Source organism: Anomaloglossus baeobatrachus, chromosome 5 (genome assembly GCF_048569485.1).
Source record: "Anomaloglossus baeobatrachus isolate aAnoBae1 chromosome 5, aAnoBae1.hap1, whole genome shotgun sequence".
NCBI classification, from domain to species: Eukaryota; Metazoa; Chordata; class Amphibia; order Anura; family Aromobatidae; genus Anomaloglossus; species Anomaloglossus baeobatrachus.
In genome coordinates, this window is record NC_134357.1 from 200,591,867 (window position 1) to 200,618,650 (window position 26,784).

Here is a 26,784-nt window from a genome sequence, read left to right on the forward strand (position 1 = left end):
TTACTGTAATTTACAGATTAATCATGGAAGGTGTCTCATAGACGCCTGACATGATTAATCTAGGACTTATTGGCAGCTATGGGCTGCCAATAACTCCTTATTACCCCGATTTGCCAACGCACCAGGGCAAATCGGGAAGAGCCGGGTACAGTCCCAGAACTGTCGCATATAATGTATGCGGCAATTCTGGGCGGCTGCTGGCTGATATTGTTAGGCTGGGGGGCTCCCCATAACGAGGAGCTCCCCATCCTGAGAATACCAGCCTTCAGCCGCATGGCTTTATCTGGCTGGTTTTAAAATTGGGGGGGACCGCACGCCGTTTTTTTAAATTATTTAATTATTTATTTCACTACACAGTATAGACACGCCCACCGGCTGCTGTGATTGGGTGCAGTGTGACACCTGTCACTCAGCGTGGGGGCGTGTCTCACTGTAACCAATCATAGGCACCTGTGGGCGGGGAAAGCAGGGAATACGAGATTGTTTAATGGGCGGCCGGCTTTTTCAAAATAGTAAAAGCCGCTGCAGCAGTGTGAACGCCGTGCAGCGCCGGGGATCGGGGATCGGTGAGTATGAGAGAGGGGGGGACACTTCAGTCACTCAGGGGATTAGCGGTCACCGGTGAGCCCTTCACAGGTGACCGCTAATCAGGACGCAACACAGACAGAGCCGCAAAATGACAATGAAGTCGGGTGAAGTTCACCCGAGTTCATTCTGACAGTGCGGCTCTGTCTGTGTCTGCTGTCATCTGCCATTCAGCTCTGCTACATGGCTGTCTGTGTCTGCTGTTAGCGGCCATGTAGCAGAGCTGAATGGCAGATGACATAGTAAAAACGCATCCCTACACATTACACACGCTTGGCAAGTCAATAAATAAAAAAAAAAAGGGTGCCCAATGCATACGTCACAGAACACATGATCTAAAGGATCGCACATAAAATTGATCAATTTAACATAGACTACTAACGCTCGTGTTAGTAATGAACGACCTACATGCAATCTCATAAGATCCTGTATGCAACCTGGGCGTGTCACATCGCAAATGCGATTGTACAACTAATTGCAACGTGTAAAGCAGGCTTAAGTTGCAGCATTTTTTGCTATTATTATAGCTTATTAAAAAATGAGCAGGAGGGTGTAATGCAGACGTGCTGGCAATAGCTTGCCACCAGTGGGGCACAAATGGAGTACAACAGCCACATTTTGGATGCCACTAAGTAGCAGCATTTTTTGCTATTATTATAGCTTATTAAAAAATGAGCAGGAGGGTGCAATGCAGACGTGCTGGAAATAGCTTGCCACCAGTGGGGCACAAATGGAGTACAACAGCCACTTTTTGGATGCCACTAAGTTGCAGCATTTTTTGTTATTATTATAGCTTATTAAAAAATGAGCAGGAGGGTGTAATGCAGAGGGGCTGGAAATAGCTTGGCACCAGTGGGGCACAAATGGAGTACAACAGCCACTTTTTGGATGCCACGAAGTTTCAGCATTTTTTGCTCTTATTATAGCTTATTAAAAAATGAGCAGGAGGGTGTAATGCAGAGGTGCTGGAAATATCTTGGCACCAGTGGGGCACAAATGGAGTACAACAGCCACTTTTTGGATGCCACTAAGTTTCAGCATTTTTTGCTATTATTATAGCTTATTAAAAAATGAGCAGGAGGCTGTAATGCAGAGGTGCTGGAAATAGCTTGCCACCAGTGGGGCACAAATGGAGTACAACAGCCACTTTTTGGATGCCACTAAGTGGCAGCATTTTTTGCTATTATTATAGCTTTATTAAAAAATGAGCAGGAGGGTGTAATGCAGACGTGCTGGAAATAGCTTGGCACCAGTGGGGCACAAATGGAGTACAACAGCCACTTTTTGGATGCCACTAAGTTGCAGCATTTTTTGCTATTACTATAGCTTATTAAAAAATGAGCAGGAGAGTGTAATCCAGAGGTGCTGGAAATAGCTTGCCACCAGTGGGGCACAAATGGAGTACAACAGCCACTTTTTGGATGCCACTAAGTGGCAGCATTTTTTGCTATTATTATAACTTATTAAAAAATGAGCAGGAGGGTGTAATGCAGACGTGCTGGAAATAGCTTGGCACCAGTGGGGCACAAATGGAGTACAACAGCCACTTTTTGGATGCCACTAAGTTGCAGCATTTTTTGCTATTATTATAGCTTATTAAAAAATGAGCAGGAGGGTGTAATGCAGACGTGCTGGCAATAGCTTGCCACCAGTGGGGCACAAATGGAGTACAACAGCCACATTTTGGATGCCACTAAGTAGCAGCATTTTTTGCTATTATAGCTTATTAAAAAATGAGCAGGAGGGTGCAATGCAGACGTGCTGGAAATAGCTTGCCACCAGTGGGGCACAAATGGAGTACAACAGCCACTTTTTGGATGCCACTAAGTTGCAGCATTTTTTGTTATTATTATAGCTTATTAAAAAATGAGCAGGAGGGTGTAATGCAGAGGGGCTGGAAATAGCTTGGCACCAGTGGGGCACAAATGGAGTACAACAGCCACTTTTTGGATGCCACGAAGTTTCAGCATTTTTTGCTCTTATTATAGCTTATTAAAAAATGAGCAGGAGGGTGTAATGCAGAGGTGCTGGAAATATCTTGGCACCAGTGGGGCACAAATGGAGTACAACAGCCACTTTTTGGATGCCACTAAGTTTCAGCATTTTTTGCTATTATTATAGCTTATTAAAAAATGAGCAGGAGGCTGTAATGCAGACGTGCTGGCAATAGCTTGGCACCAGTGGGGCACAAATGGAGTACAACAGCCACTTTTTGGATGCCACTAAGTTGCAGCATTTTTTACTATTATTATAGCTTGTTAAAAAATGAGCAGGAGGGTGTAATGCAGAGGTGCTGGAAATAGCTTGCCACCAGTGGGGCACAAATGGACTACAACAGCCACTTTTTGGATGCCACTAAAGCCCGCTACACACGCTTCAATATATCTCACAATCCGTCGTTGGGGTCAAGTTGTAAGTGACGCACATCCGGCATCGTTTGTGAGGTATCTGCGTGTGACATCTACATGCGATCAGGATTGAACGCAAAACCGTTGATCGCAAACACATCGTATCTTTGTCTAGAATTGAGCGTTTTGTTGCACGAACCTAGTCAATTGTAACGTGTGACATCCCTCATACGATTTTGGTGTCTGATGCTATGTGCGCAGGTGTGCGCTCTGCACCGCAGCTTAAAAAAGGTCCGCTTCAGAGCGCAGCTGAAAAGCTGCGTTCTGAAGCGCCTCACAATGTCTGTCATTCACTAATCTCTGTCAGTCGGTCACTATCTCTGTCCCTCTCTCTCTGTCCATGTCAGTCTATCCTCCTCTCTCATATACTCACCGTTCCCCGATCACCGGCGCGGCGCTGCACGGCATTCACACTGCTCCGGCGGCTTTTACTGTTTTGAAAAAGCCGGCCGCCCATTAAACAATCTCGTATTCCCTGCTATCCCCGTCCACCGGCGCCTATGATTGGTTACAGTGAGACACGCCCCCTCGCTGAGTGACAGGTGTCACACTGCACCCAATCACAGCAGCCGGTGGGTGTGTCTATACTGTGTAGTGAAATAAATAATTAAATAATTAAAAAAAAAGTCGTGCGGTCCCCCCCAATTTTAAAACCAGCCAGATAAAGCCATACGGCTGAAGGCTGGTATTCTCAGGATGGGGAGCTCCACGTTATGGGGAGCCCCCCAGCCTAACAATATCAGCCAACAGCCGCCCAGAATTGACGCATACATTAGATGCGACAGTTCTGGGACTGTACCCGGCTCTTCCCGATTTGCCCTGGTGTGTTGGCAAATCGGGGTAATAAGGAGTTATTGGCAGCCCATAGCTGCCAATAAGTCCTAGATTAATCATGTCAGGCGTCTCCCCGAGATACCTTCCATGATGAATCTGTAAATTACAGTAAATAAACACACACACCTGAACAATCCTTTATTAGAAATAAAAAACACAAACATATACCCTGGTTAACCACTTTAATCAGCACCAAAAAGCCCTCCATGTCCGGCGGAATCCAGGATGCTCCAGCGTCGCTTCCAGCGCTGCTGCATGGAGATGACCGGAGCTGCAGCAGACACAGCCGCTCCGGGCACCTCCACACAGCAACTGAAGACAGCCGCACGATCGGCTGAGCTGTCACTGAGGTTACCCGCTGTCACTGGATCCAGCGGTGGCCGCGGGTAACCTCAGTGACAGCTCAGCTGATCGCGCTACTCACCTCAGTTGCTGCGTGGAGGTGAGAGAAGCGGTGAGTAGCGTGATCAGCTGAGCTGTCACTGAGGTTACCCGCGGCCACCACTGCATCCACCGCTGTATCCAGTGACAGCGGGTAACCTCACTGACAGCTCAGCTGATCGCGCGGCTGTCTTCAGTTGCTGCGTGGAGGTGACAGGAGTGGCTGTGTCTACTGCAGCTCCGGTCACCTCCATGCAGCAGCGCTGGAAGCGACGCTGGAGCATCCTGGATTACGCCGGACATGGAGGGCTTTTTGGGGCTGATTAAAGTGGTTAACCAGGGTATATGTTTGTGTTTTTTATTTCTAATAAAGGATTGTTCAGGTGTGTGTGTTTATTTACTGTAATTTACAGATTAATCATGGAAGGTGTCTCATAGACGCCTGACATGATTAATCTAGGACTTATTGGCAGCTATGGGCTGCCAATAACTCCTTATTACCCCGATTTGCCAACGCACCAGGGCAAATCGGGAAGAGCCGGGTACAGTCCCAGAACTGTCGCATATAATGTATGCAGCAATTCTGGGCGGCTGCTGGCTGATATTGTTAGGCTGGGGGGCTCCCCATAACGAGGAGCTCCCCATCCTGAGAATACCAGCCTTCAGCCGCATGGCTTTATCTGGCTGGTTTTAAAATTGGGGGGGACCGCACGCCGTTTTTTTAAATTATTTAATTATTTATTTCACTACACAGTATAGACACGCCCACCGGCTGCTGTGATTGGGTGCAGTGTGACACCTGTCACTCAGCGTGGGGGCGTGTCTCACTGTAACCAATCATAGGCGCCTGTGGGCGGGGAAAGCAGGGAATACGAGATTGTTTAATGGGCGGCCGGCTTTTTCAAAATAGTAAAAGCCGCTGCAGCAGTGTGAACGCCGTGCAGCGCCGGGGATCGGGGATCGGTGAGTATGAGAGAGGGGGGGACACTTCAGTCACTCAGGGGATTAGCGGTCACCGGTGAGCCCTTCACAGGTGACCGCTAATCAGGACGCGACACAGACAGAGCCGCAAAATGACAATGAAGTCGGGTGAAGTTCACCCGAGTTCATTCTGACAGTGCGGCTCTGTCTGTGTCTGCTGTCATCTGCCATTCAGCTCTGCTACATGGCTGTCTGTGTCTGCTGTTAGCGGCCATGTAGCAGAGCTGAATGGCAGATGACATAGTAAAAACGCATCCCTACACATTACACACGCTTGGCAAGTCAATAAATAAAAAAAAAAAGGGTGCCCAATGCATACGTCACAGAACACATGATCTAAAGGATCGCACATAAAATTGATCAATTTAACATAGACTACTAACGCTCGTGTTAGTAATGAACGACCTACATGCAATCTCATAAGATCCTGTATGCAACCTGGGCGTGTCACATCGCAAATGCGATTGTACAACTAATTGCAACGTGTAAAGCAGGCTTAAGTTGCAGCATTTTTTGCTATTATTATAGCTTATTAAAAAATGAGCAGGAGGGTGTAATGCAGAGGTGCTGGAAATAGATTGCCACCAGTGGGGCACAAATGGAGTACAACAGCCACTTTTTGGGTGCCACGAAGTTTCAGCATTTTTTGCTATTATTATAGCTTACTAAAAAATGAGCAGGAGGGTGTAATGCAGACGTGCTGGCAATAGCTTGGCACCAGTGGAACACAAATGGAGTACAACAGCCACTGTTTGGATGCCACTAAGTTTCAGCATTTTTTGCTATTATTATAGCTTATTAAAAAATGAGCAGGAGGGTGTAATGCAGAGGTGCTGGAAATAGCTTGGCACCAGTGGGGCACAAATGGAGTACAACAGCCACTTTTTGGACGCCACGAAGTTTCAGCATTTTTTGCTCTTATTATAGCTTATTAAAAAATGAGCAGGAGGGTGTAATGCAGAGGTGCTGGAAATAGCTTGGCACCAGTGGGGTACAAATGGATTACAACAGCCACTTTTTGGAAGCCTCTAAGTTTCAGCATTTTTTGCTATTATAGCTTATTAAAAAATGAGCAGGAGGGTGTAATGCAGAGGTGCTGGAAATAGCTTGGCACCAGTGGGGCACAAATGGAGTACAACAGCCACTTTTTGGATGCCACGAAGTTTCAGCATTTTTTGCTCCTATTATAGCTTATTAAAAAATGAGCAGTAGGGTGTAATGCAGAGGTGCTGGAAATAGCTTGCCACCAGTGGGGCACAAATGGAGTACAACAGCCACTTTTTGGATGCCACTAAGTGGCAGCATTTTTTGCTATTATTATAGCTTTATTAAAAAATGAGCAGGAGGGTGTAATGCAGACGTGCTGGAAATAGCTTGGCACCAGTGGGGCACAAATGGAGTACAACAGCCACTTTTTGGATGCCACTAAGTTGCAGCATTTTTTGCTATTACTATAGCTTATTAAAAAATGAGCAGGAGAGTGTAATCCAGAGGTGCTGGAAATAGCTTGCCACCAGTGGGGCACAAATGGAGTACAACAGCCACTTTTTGGATGCCACTAAGTGGCAGCATTTTTTGCTATTATTATAGCTTATTAAAAAATGAGCAGGAGGGTGTAATGCAGACGTGCTGGAAATAGCTTGGCACCAGTGGGGCACAAATGGAGTACAACAGCCACTTTTTGGATGCCACTAAGTTGCAGCATTTTTTGCTATTATTATAGCTTATTAAAAAATGAGCAGGAGGGTGTAATGCAGACGTGCTGGCAATAGCTTGCCACCAGTGGGGCACAAATGGAGTACAACAGCCACATTTTGGATGCCACTAAGTAGCAGCATTTTTTGCTATTATAGCTTATTAAAAAATGAGCAGGAGGGTGCAATGCAGACGTGCTGGAAATAGCTTGCCACCAGTGGGGCACAAATGGAGTACAACAGCCACTTTTTGGATGCCACTAAGTTGCATTATTTTTTGTTATTATTATAGCTTATTAAAAAATGAGCAGGAGGGTGTAATGCAGAGGGGCTGGAAATAGCTTGGCACCAGTGGGGCACAAATGGAGTACAACAGCCACTTTTTGGATGCCACGAAGTTTCAGCATTTTTTGCTCTTATTATAGCTTATTAAAAAATTAGCAGGAGGGTGTAATGCAGAGGTGCTGGAAATATCTTGGCACCAGTGGGGCACAAATGGAGTACAACAGCCACTTTTTGGATGCCACTAAGTTTCAGCATTTTTTGCTATTATTATAGCTTATTAAAAAATGAGCAGGAGGGTGTAATGCAGAGGTGCTGGAAATAGCTTGCCACCAGTGGGGCACAAATGGACTACAACAGCCACTTTTTGGATGCCACTAAAGCCCGCTACACACGCTTCAATATATCTCACAATCCGTCGTTGGGGTCAAGTTGTAAGTGACGCACATCCGGCATCGTTTGTGAGGTATCTGCGTGTGACATCTACATGCGATCAGGATTGAACGCAAAACCGTTGATCGCAAACACATCGTATCTTTGTCTAGAATTGAGCGTTTTGTTGCACGAACCTAGTCAATTGTAACGTGTGACATCCCTCATACGATTTTGGTGTCTGATGCTATGTGCGCAGGTGTGCGCTCTGCACCGCAGCTTAAAAAAGGTCCGCTTCAGAGCGCAGCTGAAAAGCTGCGTTCTGAAGCGCCTCACAATGTCTGTCATTCACTAATCTCTGTCAGTCGGTCACTATCTCTGTCCCTCTCTCTCTGTCCATGTCAGTCTATCCTCCTCTCTCATATACTCACCGTTCCCCGATCACCGGCGCGGCGCTGCACGGCATTCACACTGCTCCGGCGGCTTTTACTGTTTTGAAAAAGCCGGCCGCCCATTAAACAATCTCGTATTCCCTGCTATCCCCGTCCACCGGCGCCTATGATTGGTTACAGTGAGACACGCCCCCTCGCTGAGTGACAGGTGTCACACTGCACCCAATCACAGCAGCCGGTGGGTGTGTCTATACTGTGTAGTGAAATAAATAATTAAATAATTAAAAAAAAAGTCGTGCGGTCCCCCCCAATTTTAAAACCAGCCAGATAAAGCCATACGGCTGAAGGCTGGTATTCTCAGGATGGGGAGCTCCACGTTATGGGGAGCCCCCCAGCCTAACAATATCAGCCAACAGCCGCCCAGAATTGACGCATACATTAGATGCGACAGTTCTGGGACTGTACCCGGCTCTTCCCGATTTGCCCTGGTGTGTTGGCAAATCGGGGTAATAAGGAGTTATTGGCAGCCCATAGCTGCCAATAAGTCCTAGATTAATCATGTCAGGCGTCTCCCCGAGATACCTTCCATGATGAATCTGTAAATTACAGTAAATAAACACACACACCTGAACAATCCTTTATTAGAAATAAAAAACACAAACATATACCCTGGTTAACCACTTTAATCAGCACCAAAAAGCCCTCCATGTCCGGCGGAATCCAGGATGCTCCAGCGTCGCTTCCAGCGCTGCTGCATGGAGATGACCGGAGCTGCAGCAGACACAGCCGCTCCGGGCACCTCCACACAGCAACTGAAGACAGCCGCACGATCGGCTGAGCTGTCACTGAGGTTACCCGCTGTCACTGGATCCAGCGGTGGCCGCGGGTAACCTCAGTGACAGCTCAGCTGATCGCGCTACTCACCTCAGTTGCTGCGTGGAGGTGAGAGGAGCGGTGAGTAGCGTGATCAGCTGAGCTGTCACTGAGGTTACCCGCGGCCACCACTGCATCCACCGCTGTATCCAGTGACAGCGGGTAACCTCACTGACAGCTCAGCCGATCGCGCGGCTGTCTTCAGTTGCTGCGTGGAGGTGACAGGAGTGGCTGTGTCTACTGCAGCTCCGGTCACCTCCATGCAGCAGCGCTGGAAGCGACGCTGGAGCATCCTGGATTACGCCGGACATGGAGGGCTTTTTGGGGCTGATTAAAGTGGTTAACCAGGGTATATGTTTGTGTTTTTTATTTCTAATAAAGGATTGTTCAGGTGTGTGTGTTTATTTACTGTAATTTACAGATTAATCATGGAAGGTGTCTCATAGACGCCTGACATGATTAATCTAGGACTTATTGGCAGCTATGGGCTGCCAATAACTCCTTATTACCCCGATTTGCCAACGCACCAGGGCAAATCGGGAAGAGCCGGGTACAGTCCCAGAACTGTCGCATATAATGTATGCGGCAATTCTGGGCGGCTGCTGGCTGATATTGTTAGGCTGGGGGGCTCCCCATAACGAGGAGCTCCCCATCCTGAGAATACCAGCCTTCAGCCGCATGGCTTTATCTGGCTGGTTTTAAAATTGGGGGGGACCGCACGCCGTTTTTTTAAATTATTTAATTATTTATTTCACTACACAGTATAGACACGCCCACCGGCTGCTGTGATTGGGTGCAGTGTGACACCTGTCACTCAGCGTGGGGGCGTGTCTCACTGTAACCAATCATAGGCGCCTGTGGGCGGGGAAAGCAGGGAATACGAGATTGTTTAATGGGCGGCCGGCTTTTTCAAAATAGTAAAAGCCGCTGCAGCAGTGTGAACGCCGTGCAGCGCCGGGGATCGGGGATCGGTGAGTATGAGAGAGGGGGGGACACTTCAGTCACTCAGGGGATTAGCGGTCACCGGTGAGCCCTTCACAGGTGACCGCTAATCAGGACGCGACACAGACAGAGCCGCAAAATGACAATGAAGTCGGGTGAAGTTCACCCGAGTTCATTCTGACAGTGCGGCTCTGTCTGTGTCTGCTGTCATCTGCCATTCAGCTCTGCTACATGGCTGTCTGTGTCTGCTGTTAGCGGCCATGTAGCAGAGCTGAATGGCAGATGACATAGTAAAAACGCATCCCTACACATTACACACGCTTGGCAAGTCAATAAATAAAAAAAAAAAGGGTGCCCAATGCATACGTCACAGAACACATGATCTAAAGGATCGCACATAAAATTGATCAATTTAACATAGACTACTAACGCTCGTGTTAGTAATGAACGACCTACATGCAATCTCATAAGATCCTGTATGCAACCTGGGCGTGTCACATCGCAAATGCGATTGTACAACTAATTGCAACGTGTAAAGCAGGCTTAAGTTGCAGCATTTTTTGCTATTATTATAGCTTATTAAAAAATGAGCAGGAGGGTGTAATGCAGAGGTGCTGGAAATAGATTGCCACCAGTGGGGCACAAATGGAGTACAACAGCCACTTTTTGGGTGCCACGAAGTTTCAGCATTTTTTGCTATTATTATAGCTTACTAAAAAATGAGCAGGAGGGTGTAATGCAGACGTGCTGGCAATAGCTTGGCACCAGTGGAACACAAATGGAGTACAACAGCCACTGTTTGGATGCCACTAAGTTTCAGCATTTTTTGCTATTATTATAGCTTATTAAAAAATGAGCAGGAGGGTGTAATGCAGAGGTGCTGGAAATAGCTTGGCACCAGTGGGGCACAAATGGAGTACAACAGCCACTTTTTGGACGCCACGAAGTTTCAGCATTTTTTGCTCTTATTATAGCTTATTAAAAAATGAGCAGGAGGGTGTAATGCAGAGGTGCTGGAAATAGCTTGGCACCAGTGGGGTACAAATGGATTACAACAGCCACTTTTTGGAAGCCTCTAAGTTTCAGCATTTTTTGCTATTATAGCTTATTAAAAAATGAGCAGGAGGGTGTAATGCAGAGGTGCTGGAAATAGCTTGGCACCAGTGGGGCACAAATGGAGTACAACAGCCACTTTTTGGATGCCACGAAGTTTCAGCATTTTTTGCTCCTATTATAGCTTATTAAAAAATGAGCAGTAGGGTGTAATGCAGAGGTGCTGGAAATAGCTTGCCACCAGTGGGGCACAAATGGAGTACAACAGCCACTTTTTGGATGCCACTAAGTGGCAGCATTTTTTGCTATTATTATAGCTTTATTAAAAAATGAGCAGGAGGGTGTAATGCAGACGTGCTGGAAATAGCTTGGCACCAGTGGGGCACAAATGGAGTACAACAGCCACTTTTTGGATGCCACTAAGTTGCAGCATTTTTTGCTATTACTATAGCTTATTAAAAAATGAGCAGGAGAGTGTAATCCAGAGGTGCTGGAAATAGCTTGCCACCAGTGGGGCACAAATGGAGTACAACAGCCACTTTTTGGATGCCACTAAGTGGCAGCATTTTTTGCTATTATTATAGCTTATTAAAAAATGAGCAGGAGGGTGTAATGCAGACGTGCTGGAAATAGCTTGGCACCAGTGGGGCACAAATGGAGTACAACAGCCACTTTTTGGATGCCACTAAGTTGCAGCATTTTTTGCTATTATTATAGCTTATTAAAAAATGAGCAGGAGGGTGTAATGCAGACGTGCTGGCAATAGCTTGCCACCAGTGGGGCACAAATGGAGTACAACAGCCACATTTTGGATGCCACTAAGTAGCAGCATTTTTTGCTATTATAGCTTATTAAAAAATGAGCAGGAGGGTGCAATGCAGACGTGCTGGAAATAGCTTGCCACCAGTGGGGCACAAATGGAGTACAACAGCCACTTTTTGGATGCCACTAAGTTGCATTATTTTTTGTTATTATTATAGCTTATTAAAAAATGAGCAGGAGGGTGTAATGCAGAGGGGCTGGAAATAGCTTGGCACCAGTGGGGCACAAATGGAGTACAACAGCCACTTTTTGGATGCCACGAAGTTTCAGCATTTTTTGCTCTTATTATAGCTTATTAAAAAATTAGCAGGAGGGTGTAATGCAGAGGTGCTGGAAATATCTTGGCACCAGTGGGGCACAAATGGAGTACAACAGCCACTTTTTGGATGCCACTAAGTTTCAGCATTTTTTGCTATTATTATAGCTTATTAAAAAATGAGCAGGAGGGTGTAATGCAGAGGTGCTGGAAATAGCTTGCCACCAGTGGGGCACAAATGGACTACAACAGCCACTTTTTGGATGCCACTAAAGCCCGCTACACACGCTTCAATATATCTCACAATCCGTCGTTGGGGTCAAGTTGTAAGTGACGCACATCCGGCATCGTTTGTGAGGTATCTGCGTGTGACATCTACATGCGATCAGGATTGAACGCAAAACCGTTGATCGCAAACACATCGTATCTTTGTCTAGAATTGAGCGTTTTGTTGCACGAACCTAGTCAATTGTAACGTGTGACATCCCTCATACGATTTTGGTGTCTGATGCTATGTGCGCAGGTGTGCGCTCTGCACCGCAGCTTAAAAAAGGTCCGCTTCAGAGCGCAGCTGAAAAGCTGCGTTCTGAAGCGCCTCACAATGTCTGTCATTCACTAATCTCTGTCAGTCGGTCACTATCTCTGTCCCTCTCTCTCTGTCCATGTCAGTCTATCCTCCTCTCTCATATACTCACCGTTCCCCGATCACCGGCGCGGCGCTGCACGGCATTCACACTGCTCCGGCGGCTTTTACTGTTTTGAAAAAGCCGGCCGCCCATTAAACAATCTCGTATTCCCTGCTATCCCCGTCCACCGGCGCCTATGATTGGTTACAGTGAGACACGCCCCCTCGCTGAGTGACAGGTGTCACACTGCACCCAATCACAGCAGCCGGTGGGTGTGTCTATACTGTGTAGTGAAATAAATAATTAAATAATTAAAAAAAAAGTCGTGCGGTCCCCCCCAATTTTAAAACCAGCCAGATAAAGCCATACGGCTGAAGGCTGGTATTCTCAGGATGGGGAGCTCCACGTTATGGGGAGCCCCCCAGCCTAACAATATCAGCCAACAGCCGCCCAGAATTGACGCATACATTAGATGCGACAGTTCTGGGACTGTACCCGGCTCTTCCCGATTTGCCCTGGTGTGTTGGCAAATCGGGGTAATAAGGAGTTATTGGCAGCCCATAGCTGCCAATAAGTCCTAGATTAATCATGTCAGGCGTCTCCCCGAGATACCTTCCATGATGAATCTGTAAATTACAGTAAATAAACACACACACCTGAACAATCCTTTATTAGAAATAAAAAACACAAACATATACCCTGGTTAACCACTTTAATCAGCACCAAAAAGCCCTCCATGTCCGGCGGAATCCAGGATGCTCCAGCGTCGCTTCCAGCGCTGCTGCATGGAGATGACCGGAGCTGCAGCAGACACAGCCGCTCCGGGCACCTCCACACAGCAACTGAAGACAGCCGCACGATCGGCTGAGCTGTCACTGAGGTTACCCGCTGTCACTGGATCCAGCGGTGGCCGCGGGTAACCTCAGTGACAGCTCAGCTGATCGCGCTACTCACCTCAGTTGCTGCGTGGAGGTGAGAGGAGCGGTGAGTAGCGTGATCAGCTGAGCTGTCACTGAGGTTACCCGCGGCCACCACTGCATCCACCGCTGTATCCAGTGACAGCGGGTAACCTCACTGACAGCTCAGCCGATCGCGCGGCTGTCTTCAGTTGCTGCGTGGAGGTGACAGGAGTGGCTGTGTCTACTGCAGCTCCGGTCACCTCCATGCAGCAGCGCTGGAAGCGACGCTGGAGCATCCTGGATTACGCCGGACATGGAGGGCTTTTTGGGGCTGATTAAAGTGGTTAACCAGGGTATATGTTTGTGTTTTTTATTTCTAATAAAGGATTGTTCAGGTGTGTGTGTTTATTTACTGTAATTTACAGATTAATCATGGAAGGTGTCTCATAGACGCCTGACATGATTAATCTAGGACTTATTGGCAGCTATGGGCTGCCAATAACTCCTTATTACCCCGATTTGCCAACGCACCAGGGCAAATCGGGAAGAGCCGGGTACAGTCCCAGAACTGTCGCATATAATGTATGCGGCAATTCTGGGCGGCTGCTGGCTGATATTGTTAGGCTGGGGGGCTCCCCATAACGAGGAGCTCCCCATCCTGAGAATACCAGCCTTCAGCCGCATGGCTTTATCTGGCTGGTTTTAAAATTGGGGGGGACCGCACGCCGTTTTTTTAAATTATTTAATTATTTATTTCACTACACAGTATAGACACGCCCACCGGCTGCTGTGATTGGGTGCAGTGTGACACCTGTCACTCAGCGTGGGGGCGTGTCTCACTGTAACCAATCATAGGCGCCTGTGGGCGGGGAAAGCAGGGAATACGAGATTATTTAATGGGCGGCCGGCTTTTTCAAAATAGTAAAAGCCGCTGCAGCAGTGTGAACGCCGTGCAGCGCCGGGGATCGGGGATCGGTGAGTATGAGAGAGGGGGGGACACTTCAGTCACTCAGGGGATTAGCGGTCACCGGTGAGCCCTTCACAGGTGACCGCTAATCAGGACGCGACACAGACAGAGCCGCAAAATGACAATGAAGTCGGGTGAAGTTCACCCGAGTTCATTCTGACAGTGCGGCTCTGTCTGTGTCTGCTGTCATCTGCCATTCAGCTCTGCTACATGGCTGTCTGTGTCTGCTGTTAGCGGCCATGTAGCAGAGCTGAATGGCAGATGACATAGTAAAAACGCATCCCTACACATTACACACGCTTGGCAAGTCAATAAATAAAAAAAAAAGGGTGCCCAATGCATACGTCACAGAACACATGATCTAAAGGATCGCACATAAAATTGATCAATTTAACATAGACTACTAACGCTCGTGTTAGTAATGAACGACCTACATGCAATCTCATAAGATCCTGTATGCAACCTGGGCGTGTCACATCGCAAATGCGATTGTACAACTAATTGCAACGTGTAAAGCAGGCTTAAGTTGCAGCATTTTTTGCTATTATTATAGCTTATTAAAAAATGAGCAGGAGGGTGTAATGCAGAGGTGCTGGAAATAGATTGCCACCAGTGGGGCACAAATGGAGTACAACAGCCACTTTTTGGGTGCCACGAAGTTTCAGCATTTTTTGCTATTATTATAGCTTACTAAAAAATGAGCAGGAGGGTGTAATGCAGACGTGCTGGCAATAGCTTGGCACCAGTGGAACACAAATGGAGTACAACAGCCACTGTTTGGATGCCACTAAGTTTCAGCATTTTTTGCTATTATTATAGCTTATTAAAAAATGAGCAGGAGGGTGTAATGCAGAGGTGCTGGAAATAGCTTGGCACCAGTGGGGCACAAATGGAGTACAACAGCCACTTTTTGGACGCCACGAAGTTTCAGCATTTTTTGCTCTTATTATAGCTTATTAAAAAATGAGCAGGAGGGTGTAATGCAGAGGTGCTGGAAATAGCTTGGCACCAGTGGGGTACAAATGGATTACAACAGCCACTTTTTGGAAGCCTCTAAGTTTCAGCATTTTTTGCTATTATAGCTTATTAAAAAACGAGCAGGAGGGTGTAATGCAGAGGTGCTGGAAATAGCTTGGCACCAGTGGGGCACAAATGGAGTACAACAGCCACTTTTTGGATGCCACGAAGTTTCAGCATTTTTTGCTCCTATTATAGCTTATTAAAAAATGAGCAGTAGGGTGTAATGCAGAGGTGCTGGAAATAGCTTGCCACCAGTGGGGCACAAATGGAGTACAACAGCCACTTTTTGGATGCCACTAAGTGGCAGCATTTTTTGCTATTATTATAGCTTTATTAAAAAATGAGCAGGAGGGTGTAATGCAGACGTGCTGGAAATAGCTTGGCACCAGTGGGGCACAAATGGAGTACAACAGCCACTTTTTGGATGCCACTAAGTTGCAGCATTTTTTGCTATTACTATAGCTTATTAAAAAATGAGCAGGAGAGTGTAATCCAGAGGTGCTGGAAATAGCTTGCCACCAGTGGGGCACAAATGGAGTACAACAGCCACTTTTTGGATGCCACTAAGTGGCAGCATTTTTTGCTATTATTATAGCTTATTAAAAAATGAGCAGGAGGGTGTAATGCAGACGTGCTGGAAATAGCTTGGCACCAGTGGGGCACAAATGGAGTACAACAGCCACTTTTTGGATGCCACTAAGTTGCAGTATTTTTTGCTATTATTATAGCTTATTAAAAAATGAGCAGGAGGGTGTAATGCAGACGTGCTGGCAATAGCTTGCCACCAGTGGGGCACAAATGGAGTACAACAGCCACATTTTGGATGCCACTAAGTAGCAGCATTTTTTGCTATTATTATAGCTTATTAAAAAATGAGCAGGAGGGTGCAATGCAGACGTGCTGGAAATAGCTTGCCACCAGTGGGGCACAAATGGAGTACAACAGTCACTCTTTGGATGCCACTAAGTTGCAGCATTTTTTGATATTATTATAGCTTATTAAAAAATGAGCAGGAGGGTGTAATGCAGACGTGCTGGCAATAACTTGGCACCAGTGGGGCACAAATGGAGTACAACAGCCACTTTTTGGATGCCACTAAGTTGCAGCATTTTTTGCTCCTATTATAGCTTATTAAAAAATGAGCAGGAGGGTGTAATGCAGAGGTGCTGGAAATAGCTTGGCACCAGTGGGGCACAAATGGAGTACAACAGCCACTTTTTGGATGCCACTAAGTTGCAGCATTTTTTGCTATTATTATAGCTTATTAAAAAATGAGCAGGAGGGTGTAATGCAGAGGTGCTGATAATAGCTTGCCACCAGTGGGGCATAAATGGAGTACAACAGCCACTTTTTGGATGCCACTAAGTTTCAGCATTTTTTGCTATTATTATAGCTTATTAAAAAATGAGCAGGAGGGTGTAATGCAGAGGTGCTAGAAATAGCTTGGCACCAGTGGGGCACAAATGGATTACAACAGCCTTTTTTTGGGTGCCACGAAGTTCCAGCATTTTTTGCTATTATAGCTTATTAAAAAATGAGCAGGAGGGTGTAATGCAGACGTGCTGGCAATAGCTTGGCACCAGTGGGGCACAAATGGAGTACAACAGCCACTTTTTGGATGCCACTAAGTTGCAGCATTTTTTGCTCTTATTATAGCTTATTAAAAAATGAGCAGGAGGGTGTAATGCAGAGGTGCTGGAAATAGCTTGCCACCAGTGGGGCACAAATGGAGTACAACAGCCACTTTTTGGATGCCACTAAGTTGCAGCATTTTTTGCTATTATTATAGCTTATTAAAAAAATGAGCAGGAGAGTGTAATCCAGAGGTGCTGGAAATAGCTTGCCACCAGTGGGGCACAAATGGAGTACAACAGCCACTTTTTGGATGCCACTAAATGGCAGCATTTTTTGCTATTATTATAGCTTATTAAAAAATGAGCAGGAGGGTGTAATGCAGACGTGCTGGAAATAGCTTGGCACCAGTGGGGCACAAATGGAGTACAACAGCCACTTTTTGGATGCCACTAAGTTGCAGCATTTTTTGCTATTATTATAGCTTATTAAAAAATGAGCAGGAGGGTGTAATGCAGACGTGCTGGCAATAGCTTGGCACCAGTGGGGCACAAATGGAGTACAACAGCCACTTTTTGGATGCCACTAAGTTGCAGCATTTTTTGCTCCTATTATAGCTTATTAAAAAATGAGCAGGAGGGTGTAATGCAGACGTGCTGGCAATAGCTTGGCACCAGTGGGGCACAAATGGAGTACAACAGCCACTTTTTGGATGCCACTAAGTTGCAGCGTTTTTTGTTATTATTATAGCTTATTAAAAAATGAGCAGGAGGGTGTAATGCAGAGGGGCTGGAAATAGCTTGGCACCAGTGGGGCACAAATGGAGTACAACAGCCAATTTTTGGATGCCACGAAGTTTCAGCATTTTTTGCTATTATTATAGCTTATTAAAAAATGAGCAGGAAGGTGTAATGCAGATGTGCTGGCAATAGCTTGGCACCAGTGGGGCACAAATGGAGTACAACAGCCACTTTTTGGATGCCACTAAGTGGCAGCATTTTTTGCTATTGTTATAGCTTATTAAAAATGAGCAGGAGGGTGTAATGCAGACATGCTGGAAATAGCTTGGCACCAGTGGGGCACAAATGGAGGACAACAGCCACTTCTTGGATGCCACTAAGTGGCAGCATTTTTTGCTATTATTATAGTTGATTAAAAAATGAGCAGGAGGGTGTAATGCAGACGTGCTGGCAAAAGCTTGCCACCAGTGGGGCACAAATGGACTACAACAGCCACTTTTTGGATGCCACTAAGTGGCAGCATTTTTTGCTATTATTATAGCTTATTAAAAAATGAGCAGGAGGGTGCAATGCAGACGTGCTGGAAATAGCTTGCCACCAGTGGGGCACAAATGGAGTACAACAGCCACTTTTTGGATGCACTAAGTTGCAGCATTTTTTGCTATTATTATGGCTTATTAAAAAATGAGCAGGAGGGTGTAATGCAGAGGTGCTGGAAATAGCTTGGTGGCACCAGTGGGGCACAAATGGAGTACAACAGCCACTTTTTGGACGCCACGAAGTTTCAGCATTTTTTGCTATTATAGCTTATTAAAAAATGAGCAGGAGGGTGTAATGCAGACGTGCTTGCTGGAAATAGCTTGGCACCAGTGGGGCACAAATGGGATACAACAGCCACTTTTTGGATGCCACGAACTTTCAGCATTTTTTGCTCTTATTATAGCTTATTAAAAAATGAGCTATAGGGTGTAATGCAGAGGTGCTGGAAATAGCTTGCCACCAGTGGGGCACAAATGGAGTACAACAGCCACTTTTTGGATGCCACTAAGTGGCAGCATTTTTTGCTATTATTATAGCTTTATTAAAAAATGAGCAGGAGGGTGTAATGCAGAGGTGCTGGAAATAGCTTGGCACCAGTGGGGCACAAATGGAGTACAACAGCCACTTTTTGGATGCCACTAAGTTGCAGCATTGTTTGCTATTATTATAGCTTATTAAAAAATTGAGCAGGAGAGTGTAATCCAGAGGTCCTGGAAATAGCTTGCCACAAGTGGGGCACAAATGGAGTACAACAGCCGCTTTTTGGATGCCACTAAGTGGCAGCATTTTTTGCTATTATTATAGCTTATTAAAAAATGAGCAGGAGGGTGTAATGCAGACGTGCTGGCAATAGCTTGCCACCAGTGGGGCACAAATGGAGTACAACAGCCACTTTTTGGATGCCACTAAGTGGCAGCATTTTTTGCTATTATTATAGCTTATTAAAAAATGAGCAGGAGGGTGCAATGCAGACGTGCTGGAAATAGCTTGCCACCAGTGGGGCACAAATGGAGTACAACAGCCACTTTTTGGATGCCACTAAGTTGCAGCATTTTTTGCTATTATTATAGCTTATTAAAAAATGAGCAGGAGGGTGTAATGCAGACGTGCTGGCAATAGCTTGGCACCAGTGGAGCACAAATGGAGTACAACAGCCACTTTTTGGATGCCACTAAGTAGCAGCGTTTTTTGTTGTTATTATTATAGCTTATTAAAAAATGAGCAGGAGGGTGTAATGCAGAGGTGCTGGAAATAGCTTGGCACCAGTGGGGCACAACTGGAGTACAACAGCCACTTTTTGGATGCCACTAAGTTGCAGGGTTTTTTGTTATTATTATAGCTTATTAAAAAATGAGCAGGAGGGTGTAATGCAGAGGTGCTGGAAATAGCTTGGCACCAGTGGGGCACAAATGGAGTACAACAACCAATTTTTGGATGCCACGAAGTTTCAGCATTTTTTGCTATTATTATAGCTTATTAAAAAATGAGCAGGAAGGTGTAATGCAGACGTGCTGGCAATAGCTTGGCACCAGTGGGGCACAAATAGAGTACAACAGACACTTTTTGGATGCCACTAAGTTGCAGCATTTTTTGCTACTATTATAGCTTATTAAAAAATGAGCAGGAGGGTGTAATGCAGAGGTGCTGGAAATAGCTTGGCACCAGTGGGGCACAAATGGAGTACAACAGCCACTTTTTGGATGCCACGAAGTTTCAGCATTTTTTGCTCCTATTATAGCTTATTAAAAAATGAGCAGGAGGGTGTAATGCAGAGGTGCTGGAAATAGCTTGGCACCAGTGCGGCACAAATGGAGTACAACAGCCACTTTTTGGATGCCACTAAGTGGCAGCATTTTTTGCTATTATTATAGCTTATTAAAAAATGAGCAGGAGGGTGCAATGCAGACGTGCTGGAAATAGCTTGGCACCAGTGGGGCAAAAATGGAGTACAACAGCCACTGTTTGGATGCCACTAAGTTGCAGTATTTTTTGCTATTATTATAGCTTATTAAAAAATGAGAAGGAGGGTGTAATGCAGACGTGCTGGAAATTGCTTGCCACCAGTGGGGCATAAATGGAGTACAACAGCCCCTTTTTGGATGCCACTAAGTTTCAGCATTTTTTGCTATTATTATAGCTTATTAAAAAATGAGCAGGAGGGTGTAATGCAGAGGTGCTGGAAATAGATTGCCACCAGTGGGGCACAAATGGAGTACAACAGCCACTTTTTGGATGCCACTAAGTTGCAGCATTTTTTGCTATTATTATAGCTTATTAAAAAATGACCAGGAGGGTGTAATGCAGACGTTCTGGCAGTAGCTTGGCACCAGTGGGGCACAAATGGAGTACAACAGCCACTTTTTGGATGCCACTAAGTTGCAGTGTTTTTTGTTATTATTATAGCTTATTAAAAAATGAGGAGGAGGGTGTAATGCAGAGGTGCTGGAAATAGCTTGCCACCAGTGGGGCACAAATGGAGTACAACAGCCACTTTTTGGATGCCAGTAAGTTTCAGCATTTTTTACTATTATTATAGCTTATTAAAAAATGAGCAGGAGGGTGTAATGCAGACGTGCTGGAAATAGCTTGCCACCAGTGGGGCACAAATGGAGTACAACAGCCACTTTTTGGATGCCACTAAGTTTCAGCATTTTTTGCTATTATTATAGCTTATTAAAAAATGAGCAGGAGGGTGTAATGCAGACGTGCTGGCAATAGCTTGGCACCAGTGAGGCACAAATGGATTACAACAGCCACTTTTTGGGTGCCACGAAGTTTCAGCATTTTTTGCTATTATTATAGCCTATTAAAAAATGAGCAGGAGGGTGTAATGCAGACATGCTGGAAATAGCTTCGCACCAGTGGGGCACAAATGGAGGACAACAGCCACTTTTTGGATGCCACTAAGTTGCAGCATTTTTTGCTATTATTATAGCTTATTAAAAAATGAGCAGGAGGGTGTAATGCAGAAGTGCTGGAAATAGCTTGCCACCAGTGGGGTACAAATGGATTACAACAGCCATTTTTTAGAAGCCTCTAAGTTTCAGCATTTTTTGCTATTATTATAGCTTATTAAAAAATGAGCAGGAGGGTGTAATGCAGAGGTGCTGGAAATAGCTTGGCAACAGTGGGGCACAAATGGAGTACAACAGCCACTTTTTGGATGCCACTAAGTTGCAGCATTTTTTGCTCCTATTATAGCTTATTAAAAAATGAGCAGGGGGGTGTAATGCAGAGGTGCTGGAAATAGCTTGCCACCAGTGGGGCATAAATGGAGTACAACAGCCACTTTTTGGATGCCACTAAGTTTCAGCCTTTTTTGCTATTTTTATAGCTTATTAAAAAATGAGCAGGAGGGTGTAATGCAGAGGTGCAGGAAATAGATTGCCACCAGTGGGGCACAAATGGAGTACAACAGCCATTTTTTGGAAGCCTCTAAGTTTCAGCATTTTTTGCTATTATTATAGCTTATTAAAAAATGAGCAGGAGGGTGTAATGCAGAGGTGCAGGAAATAGACTGCCACCAGTGGGGCACAAATGGAGTACAACAGCCACTTTTTGGATGCCACTAAGTTGCAGCATTTTTTGCTATTATTATAGCTTATTAAAAAATGAGCAGAAGGGTGTAATGCAGAGGTGCTGGAAATAGATTGCCACCAGTGGGGCACAAATCGAGTACAACAGCCACTTTTTGGATGCCAGTAAGTTGCAGCATTTTTTGCTATTATTATAGCTTATTAAAAAATGAGCAAGAGGGTGTAATGCAGAGGTGCTGGAAATAGCTTGCCACCAGTGGGGCACAAATGGAGTACAACAGCCACTTTTTGGATGCCACTAAGTTTCAGCATTTTTTGCTATTATTATAGCTTATTAAAAAATGAGCAGGAGGGTGTAATGCAGACGTGCTGGCAATAGCTTGGCACCAGTGGGGCACAAATGGATTACAACAGCCACTTTTTGGGTGCCTCTAAGATTCAGCATTTTTTGCTATTATTCTAGCTTATTAAAAAATGAGCAGAAGGGTGTAATGCAGAGGTGCTGGAAATAGATTGGCAGCAGTGGGGCACAAATGGATTACAACAGCCACTTTTTGGGTGCCACGAAGTTTCAGCATTTTTTGCTATTATTATAGCTTATTAAAAAATGAGCAGGAGGGTGTAATGCAGAGGTGCTGGCAATAGCTTGGCACCAGTGGGGCACAAATGGAGTACAACAGCCACTTTTTGGATGCCACTAAGTTTCAGCATTTTTTGCTAATATTATAGCTTATTAAAAAATGAGCAGGAGGGTGTAATGCAGAGTTGCTGGAAATAGCTTGGCATTAGTGGGGCACAAATGGAGTACAACAGCCACTTTTTGGATGCCACTAAGTTGCAGCATTTTTTGCTATTATTATAGCTTATTAAAAAATGAGCAGGAGGGTGTAATGCAGACGTGCTGGCAATAGCTTGGCACCAGTGGGGCACAAATGGAGTACAACAGCCACTTTTTGGATGCCACTAAGTTGCAGTGTTTTTTGTTATTATTATAGCTTATTAAAAAACGAGCAGGAGGGTGTAATGCAGAGGTGCTGGAAATAGCTTGGCACCAGTGGGGCACAAATGGAGTACAACAGCCACTTTTTGGATGCCACTAAGTTGCAGGGTTTTTTGTTATTATTATGGCTTATTAAAAAATGAGCAGGAGGGTGTAATGCAGAGGTTCTGGAAATAGCTTGGCACCAGTGGGGCACAAATGGAGTACAACGGCCACTTTTTGGATGCCACTAAGTTGCAGCATTTTTTGCTATTATTATAGGTTATTAAAAAATGAGAAGGAGGGTGTAATGCAGAGGTGCTGGAAATAGCTTGCCACCAGTGGGGCACAAATGGAGTACAACAGCCACTTTTTGGATGCCAGTAAGTTGCAGCATTTTTTACTATTATTATAGCTTATTAAAAAATAAGCAGGAGGGTGTAATGCAGACGTGCTGGAAATAGCTTGCCACCAGTGGGGCACAAATGGAGTACAACAGCCACTTTTTGGATGCCACTAAGTTTCAGCATTTTTTGCTATTATTATAGCTTATTAACAAATGAGCAGGAGGGTGTAATGCAGAGGTGCTGGCAATAGCTTGGCACCAGTGGGGCACAAATGGAGTACAACAGCCACTTTTTGGATGCCACTAAGTTTCAGCATTTTTTGCTATTATTATAGCTTATTAAAAAATGAGCAGGAGGGTGTAATGCAGAGGTGCTGGAAATAGCTTGGCACCAGTGGGGCACAAATGGAGTACAACAGCCACTTTTTGGATGCCACTAAGTTGCAGTGTTTTTTGTTATTATTATAGCTTATTAAAAAATGAGCAGGAGGGTGTAATGCAGAGGTGCTGGAAATAGCTTGGCACCAGTGGGGCACAAATGGAGTACAACAGCCACTTTTTGGATGCCACTAAGTTGCAGTGTTTTTTGTTATTATTATAGCTTATTAAAAAATGAGCAGGAGGGTGTAATGCAGAGGTGCTGGAAATAGCTTGGCACCAGTGGGGCACAAATGGAGTACAACAGCCACTTTTTGGATGCCACTAAGTTGCAGGGTTTTTTGTTATTATGGCTTATTAAAAAATGAGCAGGAGGGTGTAATGCAGAGGTGCTGGAAATAGCTTGGCACCAGTGGGGCACAAATGGAGTTCAACAAGTAAATTTTTGGATGCCACGAAGTTTCAGCATTTTTTGCTATTATTATAGCTTATTAAAAAATGAGCAGGAAGGTGTAATGCAGACGTGCTGGCAATAATTTGGCACCAGGTCGGCACAAATGGAGTACAACAGCCACTTTTTGGATGCCACTAAGTTGCAGCATTTTTTGCTATTATTATAGCTTATTAAAAAATGAGCAGGAGGGTGTAATGCAGAGGTGCTGGAAATAGCTTGGCACCAGTGGGGCACAAATGGAGTACAACAGCCACTTTTTGGATGCCACGAAGTTTCAGCATTTTTTGCTCCTATTATAGCTTATTAAAAAATGAGCAGGAGGGTGTAATGCAGAGGTGCTGGAAATAGCTTGGCACCAGTGGGGCACAAATGGAGTACAACAGCCACTTTTTGGATGCCACTAAGTTGCAGCATTTTTTGCTATTATTATAGGTTATTAAAAAATGAGAAGGAGGGTGTAATGCAGAGGTGCTGGAAATAGCTTGCCACCAGTGGGGCACAAATAGAGTACAACAGCCACTTTTTGGATGCCAGTAAGTTTCAGCATTTTTTACTATTATTATAGCTTATTAAAAAATGAGCAGGAGGGTGTAATGCAGACGTGCTGGAAATAGCTTGCCACCAGTGGGGCACAAATGGAGTACAACAGCCACTTTTTGGATGCCACTAAGTTTCAGCATTTTTTGCTATTATTATAGCTTATTAACAAATGAGCAGGAGGGTGTAATGCAGAGGTGCTGGCAATAGCTTGGCACCAGTGGGGCACAAATGGAGTACAACAGCCACTTTTTGGATGCCACTAAGTTTCAGCATTTTTTGCTATTATTATAGCTTATTAAAAAATGAGCAGGAGGGTGTAATGCAGAGTTGCTGGAAATAGCTTGGCATTAGTGGGGCACAAATGGAGTACAACAGCCACTTTTTGGATGCCACGAAGTTTCAGCATTTTTTGCTCCTATTATAGCTTATTAAAAAACGAGCAGGAGGGTGTAATGCAGAGGTGCTGGAAATAGCTTGGCACCAGTGGGGCACAAATGGAGTACAACAGCCACTTTTTGGATGCCACTAAGTTGCAGGGTTTTTTGTTATTATTATGGCTTATTAAAAAATGAGCAGGAGGGTGTAATGCAGAGGTTCTGGAAATAGCTTGGCACCAGTGGGGCACAAATGGAGTACAACGGCCACTTTTTGGATGCCACTAAGTTGCAGCATTTTTTGCTATTATTATAGGTTATTAAAAAATGAGAAGGAGGGTGTAATGCAGAGGTGCTGGAAATAGCTTGCCACCAGTGGGGCACAAATGGAGTACAACAGCCACTTTTTGGATGGCAGTAAGTTGCAGCATTTTTTACTATTATTATAGCTTATTAAAAAATAAGCAGGAGGGTGTAATGCAGACGTGCTGGAAATAGCTTGCCACCAGTGGGGCACAAATGGAGTACAACAGCCACTTTTTGGATGCCACTAAGTTTCAGCATTTTTTGCTATTATTATAGCTTATTAACAAATGAGCAGGAGGGTGTAATGCAGAGGTGCTGGCAATAGCTTGGCACCAGTGGGGCACAAATGGAGTACAACAGCCACTTTTTGGATGCCACTAAGTTTCAGCATTTTTTGCTATTATTATAGCTTATTAAAAAATGAGCAGGAGGGTGTAATGCAGAGGTGCTGGAAATAGCTTGGCACCAGTGGGGCACAAATGGAGTACAACAGCCACTTTTTGGATGCCACTAAGTTGCAGTGTTTTTTGCTATTATTATAGCTTATTAAAAAATGAGCAGGAGGGTGTAATGCAGAGGTGCTGGAAATAGCTTGGCACCAGTGGGGCACAAATGGAGTACAACAGCCACTTTTTGGATGCCACTAAGTTGCAGGGTTTTTTGTTATTATTATGGCTTATTAAAAAATGAGCAGGAGGGTGTAATGCAGAGGTGCTGGAAATAGCTTGGCACCAGTGGGGCACAAATGGAGTTCAACAACCAATTTTTGGATGCCACGAAGTTTCAGCATTTTTTGCTATTATTATAGCTTATTAAAAAATGAGCAGGAAGGTGTAATGCAGACGTGCTGGCAATAGTTTGGCACCAGGTCGGCACAAATGGAGTACAACAGCCACTTTTTGGATGCCACTAAGTTGCAGCATTTTTTGCTATTATTCTAGCTTATTAAAAAATGAGCAGGAGGGTGTAATGCAGAGGTGCTGGAAATAGCTTGGCACCAGTGGGGCACAAATGGAGTACAACAGCCACTTTTTGGATGCCACGAAGTTTCAGCATTTTTTGCTCCTATTATAGCTTATTAAAAAATGAGCAGGAGGGTGTAATGCAGAGGTGCTGGAAATAGCTTGGCACCAGTGGGGCACAAATGGAGTACAACAGCCACTTTTTGGATGCCACTAAGTTGCAGCATTTTTTGCTATTATTATAGGTTATTAAAAAATGAGAAGGAGGGTGTAATGCAGAGGTGCTGGAAATAGCTTGCCACCAGTGGGGCACAAATAGAGTACAACAGCCACTTTTTGGATGCCAGTAAGTTTCAGCATTTTTTACTATTATTATAGCTTATTAAAAAATGAGCAGGAGGGTGTAATGCAGACGTGCTGGAAATAGCTTGCCACCAGTGGGGCACAAATGGAGTACAACAGCCACTTTTTGGATGCCACTAAGTTTCAGCATTTTTTGCTATTATTATAGCTTATTAACAAATGAGCAGGAGGGTGTAATACAGAGGTGCTGGCAATAGCTTGGCACCAGTGGGGCACAAATGGAGTACAACAGCCACTTTTTGGATGCCACTAAGTTTCAGCATTTTTTGCTATTATTATAGCTTATTAAAAAATGAGCAGGAGGGTG